The sequence below is a fragment of the Trichechus manatus genome, unplaced genomic scaffold, assembly GCF_000243295.1.
Source record: "Trichechus manatus latirostris isolate Lorelei unplaced genomic scaffold, TriManLat1.0 scaffold00134, whole genome shotgun sequence".
Classification (NCBI taxonomy): domain Eukaryota; kingdom Metazoa; phylum Chordata; class Mammalia; order Sirenia; family Trichechidae; genus Trichechus; species Trichechus manatus.
Window position 1 is genome coordinate 6746190 of NW_004444070.1, and position 9586 is coordinate 6755775.

Genomic DNA, 9586 nt, shown 5'->3' on the forward strand with positions numbered 1-9586 from the left:
ACCCAGGATAGGTGAGTGATTTATGGAGTTAGCGATAGCACCATTTGGCTCAGATTGCCGCCTTCTCTGAGATAAGGTCGCTTGGATCCTGGGAGACCCGATGAGGGAAAGAGAGATGAAAGATTCCCTGGATGGGTTCCCGGAGATTGTAAAGAAGGAGGGAGGGAAGGAGGAGGGAGGACAGTCAGGGAGAGATTTAAACAGAGGTGGGCATGATGCCCATCTTGGCGAATTGTTTGCAGTAAACCGTTTTCCAGAGCACAGAGGGTGGGGAGGATTTATTTGATCATTGCTGCATTTTTTATTTTCATTTTTTAATTTTTATTGTGCATTAGATGGAAGTTTACAGAGCAAATTAGTTTCCCATTCGATAGTCTGTACATAAAGTGTTCCATGACCTTGGTTTCATTCCTCACAATGTGTCAGCACTCTCCCCGTTTCCCCCCGGTTTCCTCATTTCCTTTCTTCCTGTATTTCTACCCCTTCCTGCCTTCTCATCTTTGCGTTTTTAGGCAAATGTCGCCCTTCTGATCTTGTAGAACTGATTGCTCTAAGGCCGCGTTCTTCTCGGGTGTTATTTTACAGGCCTGTCCATGGTTTGGCTGAAAGGTGATCTCTGGGAATGGCTTCAGTTCCAGGTCGGAAGGGTGTCTTAGGGCCATAGTCTGGGGAGTTCCTCCAGTCTCTGTCAGACCAGTAAGTCCGATCTTTTTGGTGAATTTGATTTTTTGTTCTACAGTCTCTCTCCTGCTCTGTCCAAGGCCCTCTGTCGTGATCCCAGTCAGAGCAGTCGGTAGTAGTAGCCGGGCACCATCTAGTTCTTCTGATCTCTGGGGTCGTCTATGTTAATTGGCACGACCTAGCTCATAAAGATAAAGTTCTGCATCCTACTTTGATAACTAGCATCTGCTAGCAGCCGTCTGAGATACAGCTATTGATCTCTTACTGTCCGGAGCAAAGGAGAGTGAAGAAAACCAAAGACCTAAGGGAGCAGATAGTCCAAAGGACTAACAGACCATAAGGTCATAGCTGTCTTGCAGGATCCTAAGGCTTGGAGCCTTGGTGGCTCAGTGGTTAAGATCTCGGCTCTAACCAAGAGGTCAGCAGTTCAAATCCATCAGCTGCCCCTTGGAAACCCTATGGGGCAGTTCTACCGACTTGACGGCGCCTAACAAGAACAACAACAGGGCTTGGGCAAAATTCTGACTTTGTCATCTGTAACGTCTGTTGCTGTTGTTAGTTGCTGTCAAGCTGTGTCCACCCTGACTCGCAGCACCCCACGTGTCGGAGGAGAACTGGGCTCCATAGGGTTTTCAAAGGCTGACTTTTTGGAAGCGGATTGCCAGGACTTTCTTCTGAGGCACCTCCGGATGAGTTCGAACCACCAGTCTTTCTGTTAACTGTCCAGCACAGTTAGCCATTTGCACCACCCAAGGACACCTGGGGTCTGGCAGTTGTCATTTACATCAGCAAAAAATTTAATAATAATCAAACATCAGTTGTCGCCGAGTCAATGCCGTGTGTGTGTGTGTGTGTGTATGTGTGTGTGTGTCACAGTTTTCAGGGGCTGATGTTTCAGAAGCAGATTGCCAGGCCTTTCTTCCTAGGTGCCTCTGGGGGGACTCAAACCTTCAACCTTGTAGTTAGCAGCTGAGCGCTTAACTGTTTGCACCACATTTATAAAGGAGGGAGAACCTCAGCTCCAGTCTCAGGGCAGCTGCAAGGTGCATCTGAAGCCATTAGCACAATGCTGTGCCCTATAGAATCCAGAGTGTTACAATTGCCCTTTCATCTCTGGACAGCCTGATTTCCACCACAAAGCGGGAAACTTGGAGGGAAGGCCTTGCAATTCTGCTGAGAGCGTCTTCTGCAAAACTCAGAACAAAAGGGAGGCTCCTGGGGGGAATGTGCTATGAACCAGCAAGACTGAAAGTTTTGCATCAAAGCAAACCCATTGCCTTCCAGTCCATTCGGACTCATAGAGTTTCCTAGGCTGTAATCTTTACAGGAAGGAGCGCTGGTGGAGCAGTGGTTAAGCGCTCGGCTGCTAACTGAAAGGTCAGAGATTTGAACCCGCCAGCCGATCCCAGGGAGAAAGATGTGGCAGTCTGCTTCTGTAAAGATTTACCAAAGCCGTTGCTGTCGAGTGGATTCCGACCCACAGCGACACTGTAGGACAGAGCAGAACTGCCCCACAGGGTTTCCAAGGAGCGGCTGGTGGAGTCGAACTGCTGACCTTCTGGTTAGCAGCTGAGCTCTTAACCACTGTGCCACCAGGGCTCCTCTGTAAAGATTATAACCTTGGAAAACCCTATGGGGCAGTTCTACTCCATCCTCTGGGGTCACTGTGAGTCAGACACGTATCGACAGCAATGGGTCTGGTTGTTTGGTTTTCAATCTTTACAGAAACAGATCGCCAGGTCTTTCTCCCTTGGAGCTGCTGGTAGGTTTGAACCGTCAACCTTTCAGTGAGCAGCCAAGCACTTAACCACTGCCCCACCAGGACTCCGTTATTCATTCCCAAACCAAAAACCAAATCCACTGCCATTGAGTTGATTCCGACTCATAGCGACCCCATAGGGTTTCCAAGGCTGTGAATCTCTACGGAAGCAAACCGCCACAACTTTCTCTAGAGGAGCTGCTGGTGGTTTCGAACCACGGACGTTTTGGTCAGCGGTTGATTGCTTTAACCACTGCACCACCAGGGCTCCTTGTTCATTCCCAGTGCTGTTTATTTCTTTGTATACGTCCACGGTTGTTGTTGTTTTAGGGTCTAAAACTAAAGCCAAAAAAGTGCCCCACTTTGTGATCTTTATAGAAGCAGACTGCCACATCTTTTCCCCGCAGGGTGGCTGCTGGGGTTCAAACTGCCAACTTTTCAGTTAGCAGCTGAGTGCTTAACCACTGGACCACTAGGGCTCCCTAAAATAAAGCCAACAATTGTTGTTAGGTGCCATGGAGTTGATTCCGACTCACAGCGACCCCATGTGACAGACTAGAACCTCCCTGTAAGGTTTCCTAGGCTGTAATCTTTACAGAAGCAGATAGCCAGGTCTTTCTCCTACGGAGCCGCTGGTGGGTTTGAACCACCAACCTTTTGGTTAACAGCTGAATACTTAACCACTTCACCACGGGGGCTCCTTGCATCGAAGAAAAACCAAAAATCGAAACTCTTTGCTGTGGACTCGATTCCCACTCATTGCGGCCCTGTCTATAGGACAGAGTAGAACTGCCCCACAGGATTTCCAAGGCTGTAAATCTTTATGGGAGCAGACTGTCATATCTTTCTCCCATGGAGCGGCTGGTGCGTTCATACCGTCGACCTCTTGGTTAGCAGCCGAGTGCTTAACCACTGCACCACCAGAGATGAAGGTGCCAAGGGCGCAGGCTCCAACCGCAGTGCCTTCCTTGATGTTCTTTTTGGGGGCGAAGGGGTGTGAGGAGGAGGGAAACGCAGGGCTCCGTGTGGGCGTCCCTGAAAGGAAAACGCAGTTAGAAGCCCGAGATGACGGGCAGCAGGCTCCCACCATCACAGCCCTCTTCATACGCTTCTCCGCTTCTCCGAAAACCCCGGGCGGGGGGCTGCCCTGGGGACGGAGCAGTCATCTGAGATCCGACAGCCTTCCTCGGATCATTTCCTTTTGACAACATCCACTTTGAAGCAAAACTATCAATACAAAACTTGTATTAAGGAAGGAAAAAAAAAAAAGGAAGTTGGCCTTGCTGGTGCGGTTCTGTTCTTACTTCCCCAAAGTTGCCATGATTCATTTCTGAATTCCCGCCACAGAGAACACCTCCTGCAGAGAGGAGAACTTCACTAACTTGTCAGGAGAGCCATGTGCTAGTGTAAGAACTCAGAGCAGACCTGCTACAAAGGTTTCACTTCGCAACCCTCCTACTGCGTGTGGAAGCGCCTTCAGCTGACTTGGGGCGCAGAAGACACCCAGGCTGGGGAGGGGCAGTGGTAAGTAACGTGTGATGGAAGCCGGCATCAAAGCTATGTAGAGGTCCACACAGCTCCTTGGGCGGGACAAGCGGTTTCTTGCTTGGCTACTGACCTAAAGCTCAGTGAGTCTAACTGACAAAATAAAAATCATATTAAAAAACCAAACCCATTGCCGTTGAGTTGTTTCTAACTCACAGTGACCATATAGGACAAAGGAGAGCTGCCCTATAGGGTTTCCTAGGCTGTGATATTTACCGGAGCAGATCACCAGGTCTTCCTCCCTTGGAGCGACTGGTGGGTTCAAATTGCTGACCTTCTGGTTGGCAGCCAAGTGCTTAACCACTGAGCCGTCGGAGCTCCTTATTCACCATGAGTCAGAGGCCAGCTGGACAGCAGCTAAGAATAATAATAACCATAAATATAGGTATTATATAGGTGTAGTGTTGGTGTGTAGGTGGAGGTGTTTGATATAGGTAAAGCTGTTTAGATATAGATATAGGTTTATAAGTATAGATATAGGTATGTAGATATAAAACCGGTTGCTGTCGAGTCGATTCCGACTCACAGCAACCCTATAGGACAGAGTAGAACTGCTCCATAGGGTTTCCAAGGAGCGGCTGGTGGATTTGGACTGCCTACCTTTTGGTTAGCAGTCAAGCTCTTTAACCACCGTGCCACCTGGTAAACATGAGTATAAACGCAACACACAAACACAGGGATTTACATACCAGCATAGATGTTGTTGTAGTTGTGTGCCGTCGAATTGATTTGGACTCAGAGCTCCCCATGGGACAGAGTAGAACCGTCCCATAGCGTTTTCTAGGCTGTATTCTTTACAGAAGCAGATGGCCAGGCCTTTCTCCCAAGAAGCCGCTGGTGAGTTTGAACCACCGGCCTTTTGGTTAGCAGTCGGGTGCTTAACCGTTTGTGCCACTAGGGCTAAAAAAAAAAAAAAAAAAAAAAAAAAACTTGTTGCCACTGAGTTGATTCCAGCTCACAGCGATCCTATAGGACAGAGTAGAACTGCCCCATAGGGTTTCCAAGGAGCGGCTGGTGGCTTCCAACTGTTGACCTTTTGGTGAGCAGCCGAGCTCCCCAAATCAGTCTCTAACACATCTGGCAGGATTTAAGCTCTTTATCACAACATGAGGTATTACTGTTCATCTCACCCCTTATTTTCCCTTAAATATTCCCCATCAACTAGCTGCTCTGTGACTGCTGAAGAAGACTCAGGACATCGTCTTTCAGAGATCTTCCGTAACAACTGAAAATGGTTCAACAAGTCTCATTCTTTCATGAGCTCTCAGACCCTTGAGTATCCTGGTCTCCCTCTCGTCAGTGTTCCCTCAGATTCAGGATGGCAGATGATACTCCCATGCTCTTCCATCCACTCATCCACACATCCACCCATCCACCCACCCATCCATCTATCCGTGTACTCACTTAACCACCTATTCATCCATCCAGTCACCCACCCACAAATCCATCCTCTGCCCACTTGTCCATCCATTCCTCCGTCTACTTATCTATCCACCCATCTAGTCATCCATTCATCTGTCTACTCACCCACCCATCACGGATTCATCCATTCATCTACCCATCCATCCACCATCCATCCATTCATCGATCATCGATCCTCCACCCACTTATCCATCAATTCCTCCATCCACTTACCTATCCACACATCTACTCATCCATCCGTCCATCCACTCATCCACCCATTCACGAATATATCCATCTACCCATTCTTCCATCCACATCCATCCATCCACCTTCCATCCGTCCATCCACTCATCTATTCATTCACCCATCCATCCACCCATTTATCCATTCATCTGTCCATCAGTCGGTCTGTCTGTCTGTCCATCTGTTCACCCATCCATCCATCCCATCCAACAGTCTATGCATCCACGCATTCATCCATTGATGTACCCATCCATCCACCCACCACCCACCCATTCATCCGTCATCCATCCACTCATCTGTTCATCCACCCATTCATCCCTTGGTTTACCTATCCATCCACCCATTCACCCACCCATCCAGCCAGCCACCCACCGACTCATTCATCTGTCATCCATCCATCCATCCATCCATCCATCCATCTATCCATCTATCCATCTATCCATCCATCCACTGTCTCTTCCTCCCCCACCCTTGATCTATCAGCTTTTAGGAAAACACACCCACTGTGTGTCAGACACTGAATAAACACCAGGATTCAGGGAGGTACAGACCCAGACTGATGGATCCTTAGCATCTCAATCATCATTACACCTATTATTTACTATTTTTTTTTTGGGCTCAATTCAACCAGCATTCAAGCTGTAATTTCCCTTATGAGACTTCCTCACTTTACAGATTTAAAACTTTTCTTTTGTCAAATTGTATTTCGTTAGACCTGATTTTCCCATTTATTCCCAAGACATGGGACACAAACTCTACCCCTTCCTGGTGCTTCTGGAAGGAGCAAGGCTGGACTGGGCATGGATGGGACAGGCTGGGGGTGGGCGGGAAGCTGGCATGAGGCGCGGGCAGCTGCTGTTCAACCCTCATTTCTAGGATTTGGTCATTGACGTAGGGAACATTACTCAGCAGAGACAGTGCCCCCTGCTTAGTCTTGTAATTATTTGGTCAAGAGAAAACCGTGCGGTTAAGGCGGAATTGCGTTTGGCTTTTTAAATTTGCCTGTGGTATCAGCACTGTGCAAATGTCTATGCCCCAAGATAGCGTTTTGTGCTCTCTGGGGCTCAGAGAACGGGGTGGACAGACAGAGCCGAAACACAACCACTTGAACGAGTCATTGAGCTCCTGGGTCCAGACTCCTGCAGCCCCCAGGTGCCCCCACACCCCACTCACCCCAGCTCTCCTTCCACCCTGGGAGATTCCGGATGAGACGGCTCACCCCCTCCAATCTTTGAAGCAAATCTCAACCAAAGTTAATGTCGTGAGGGAGGAGGAGGTTACATATTGTTCTGTGATACAAAAATACCAGCGTACCCTTCCGTGGTTGAAACTCACCAGCCGCTCCTTGGGAGAAAGACGTGGATGTGGCAGTCTGCTTCCTTACAGATTTACAGCCTTGGAAACCGTATGGAGCAGTTCTACTCTCTCTTACAGGGTCGCTAGGAGTCGAAACTGACTCGATGGCAATGGGTTATATGTCACTTGAAGTCCCTGGGTGGCGAAAATGGTGAACACGTTCAGCTGCTAACCAAAAGGCTGGAGGTTGAAGTCCACCCAGAGGCACCTCAGAAGAAAGTCCTGGCGATCGACTTCTGTAAAATCACCCACTGAAAACCCTACGGAGCAGAGCTCTACTCTGACACACATGGGGTCGCCATGAGTCAGAGCCGACCCAACGGCAACTGGTTTATGTCTCTTGCAACGCTGTCCCCTCTCTGCCGGGCAGGGGAGCATCTCTGTTATGTAATGGTTCCCTCCCTCAGCCGAGAGTGAACTCTGACAGGCTTTTGTCGGAGATATATCTGAGAGGAAACGACAGACCTCATTCACGATTACACGTAGCATGGTTGGCAGATTTGGAAATACTATCGACCGGCGTAAAAGATACCCAATCACTGTGCAACGTGCATACATCTTGACAAAACAAAATACTGAAGGAGCGTGACATGTGGAGGCTCGTGAAGACTTCACGATCGCTAGAGACGTGATCACTGCAATTCCCACGCCTTATCTGGAGGTTGGTGTAGGAACCCAGCTTTTCTTTTGGAAATGGCACAAAGTCTTAGCCCTGGTGGTGCAACAGTTAAGCGCTCAGCTGTGCACAGGAAGATCATCGGCTTGAACCCACCCAGCGACTCTGAGAAACACCTGGTGATCTGCTCCCATAAAGATTACAGCCTAGGAAACCCTATGGGGGCAGTTCTATTCTGTCCTATGGGGCAGTTCTACTCTGTCCTATAGGGTTCCTGTGAGTTGGAATCAACCTGACGGCACACAACAACATCGTGAGGATTTAAGAAAACCGAATAACCAAACCCACTGCCATTGAGTGGACCCTGACTCATAGTGACCCCTTGTGTGCAGAATAGAACTGCTCCATAAGGTTTCCAAGGCTGTGACCTTTTGGAAGCAGATTGCCAGGCCTTTCTTCCAAGGTGCCTCTGGGTGGACGTGAACCACCAGCTTTTGGGTGAGCAGTTGAGTGCTTACCCGGAGGATTAAAGATGGCTACACACGATTTGTAGAGGGTCAGCAGAAAACAGGAAGACCCTCAACAAGATGGATTGACACAGTGGCTGCAACAATGGGCTCAAGCATAACAATGATTGTGAGGCTGGCGCAGGACCAGGCAGTGTTTTGTTCTTTTGTACATCGGGTTGCTATGAGTCGGGACAGACTCTACAGTACCTAAGAACGACAACAGCATAAATAACTTGCAGCTCCTGCCGCCTGCTCAGTCAAGACTCCAGATGGCTGATAGCCCCCTTAAAGCTTCCAGCTGACAGCTCGCCCAGCTCCCAGGAAAGTGAATGTTATGAATTGAATAGTATCACCCCAAAAGCTATGTTCGAGTCCTCACCCCGGTACTCTGTGAACATGACCTTGTTTGGAAATGGGGTCTTTGAAAACATTATCAGTTAACACGAGGTCATGCTGGAATAGGGTGGGTTCTAATCCCATGAGCGGTGTCTTATAAAAGAGGAGAAGCGGCACAGAGACCGGAAGACAGAGGAAGGATGCCCGGTGAGATGCAGCTTCAAAGAGCATCAAGGATGGCTGGCCGGGGGCAGAAGCTGGGAGAGACGCCTGGGGCCGCTTCTCTGCAGAGCCTCAGAAGGAATCAACATGGCTGACACCCTGACTTTGGACTGCTGGATTCTGGAATTGTGAGGCAATAAATTCTTTGTTTGTGGCACTTTTTTAGAGGGCCCCAGGAAATGCACACAGTGAGCCTTTTGGAACATCCCACCCAAACAAGCCCCCAGGTGGCCAAGCTCCAGACCAGCTTCTGCCTGACATTTGGCCCAGATCCTGCGGGCTTCCCACCAGTAACTTGTGGTTCCAACCCCTGCTGGGAATTTGCATTTGTAACAAGTTCTACGTAATAGTCACCTGGGGAACATTGTTACAATGTAGATTCTGACTTGGGTACATCTAGAGTGGAAATACAAATTCTCATCAGGCGTTCAACCTACAATGGATTGATTCCAAGCCCCAGTTTTCAAGCGTGAACCTTCTAGAACTTTCCGCACAATCAAGCGTCCAGGTGACCGACAGCCCCAGCCAACACCATGTGGAGCAGAAGGGCTGCCCTGCCAAGTCCAGTCCACCCTTAGACAGAGGGCGTCTGCTGGTTACTTACGCCACTAAGTTCCGGGCTGGTGCATTCAACAGTGACAGACAGCCAGCATGGTGCAGAGAAGAAATAAGAAACACACTCTTCTTCTTAGAGAAGCAGTTCCAGTTTTAGCTACACTCAAACAAATATTTACAACCACAATCCTCTCTTTCTTTCCTTCCTACTTTCCTCTCTCCTCTCTTTCTGTCTTCCCTTCCTCCCTCCCTCCTTCTCTCTTTTCTTTCTTCCTTCCTTCTTCCCTCCTCCCTCCCTCCTTCCTTCTCCCCTCCCTCTCTTCCTCCCTCTCTCTCTCTCTTTCCTTCTCTCCTTCCCTC